The following is a 1,441-nucleotide window of genomic DNA, read 5'->3' on the forward strand; positions in this document are numbered from 1 at the left end:
GGAGGGGACCGGGACTTGCCACCGGTGGTGCACCCCCCCAGGCATGGCTGGTCTGCGTGGGCCAGCTGGGGTAGCCGTGCACATCCCTGGAAGTTTGGCATGGGGATTCGTTATCAGGGCCAATTCTCAGAGGTGGTATCTGGTCCTGGCTGAGGCTCACCACCAGAAGGAGAGGAAGACAATTGGCCTCCCCAGCTGCAGGACCGTGTGGCATGCACATGGGGAAACCTCTCCCAGGTTCCTCCTCTTGCAGATAATCCACGCAGATAAGTGAACGGAGGTGTCTGACGTTTGGGCATGAGAGCAGGGAATGACTGAAGGCTGTCTTGCGTGCATGACACAACAGCCAGGAGGATGCCATGGAGGAAGAGACATCCACCCATGTCCCAACACTGAGCCCCGTCCCCTCTGGCGCTGAGGTCTTGCAAAAGCACAGGGAAGAGCCACCAAGGCTCGGCTTCTGAGGGAGACACCTTCCTGCACACATGCTACAGACAGGCCCAGGCTGCAAAGGAACTGGGGACCCAAATTCCCCGTGGTGGAGTTGGGGGTCCCCGGGACACATGAAGGAGCTGAGGTGGCACATGCAATATCTCTTTAATTGGCCTCAGAAGCAGGAGACCGGCACGGGAAGAGGGCTGGGGCGCAGGGAGACAGGACACGGCAGAGAGCCAAGCCTGCCGGCACGGGAGGATTTTGTGACAGTGAGCGGGTGGTGGGTGGAATTTGCTGGCCATAAACACAAACTAAAACACACCCGACGGGAATAAGCAAACAAACCCACGGGGAAACGTGCTTCCGGCTAGTTATTCCCCTCACAGTTGTTGTGGCCACCCCGAGCACAGCCGCTCTGCGCCGACGGGGCCGTACGGGGCCCGGGCTGCAGGGGGAATGGGTGCTGGGGAAGGACAAAGCAGGAACAGACCTTGCTCTGCTGCATCCCATGGTGTGACAGGGCTGTGAAGGACAGGGAAAAGCCAGGGAACTAGCAACGGCTGGGTCCTGCCTGCAAATCATGAGAGCTGGGTACCCCACACCTGGCAGAGGGGAGACCTGGGCTCTGCCTGGGCAATAACTGTGCCCGGGGGCTGCTCGCTGTGCCCCCCAGGATCCTGCTGGCACCTGGAGCGACGGTGCCTCTTGTTCAACCAGCCCCTCCGTGCAAGAGTTTCTTATCACAGAAATGGCACAGAGAGGGAGGAATGGAGTCTGCTGACCAGCAAAGCAATGTTTGGCCCATGTGTGCTGCCCCAGGGAGGAATTTGCCCAGGGACAGGAGATGAGGGTCCCTCTCCCTTCCCTCCCACGCCCTGAGCACAAAGAGCATCCTGCCCTTCCCCAGCCTAAGGAGGTGCCCAGAGATAACTGCCCCAAAGCTGTCCCCTGAGCTTTTTTGGGGACAACAAGCAGCCACGCTCCCTCTGCAGCTGCCCCAGCCACT

The sequence above is a fragment of the Charadrius vociferus genome, unplaced genomic scaffold, assembly GCF_000708025.1.
Source record: "Charadrius vociferus isolate BGI_N301 unplaced genomic scaffold, ASM70802v2 scaffold593, whole genome shotgun sequence".
In the NCBI taxonomy this organism is placed as follows: domain Eukaryota; kingdom Metazoa; phylum Chordata; class Aves; order Charadriiformes; family Charadriidae; genus Charadrius; species Charadrius vociferus.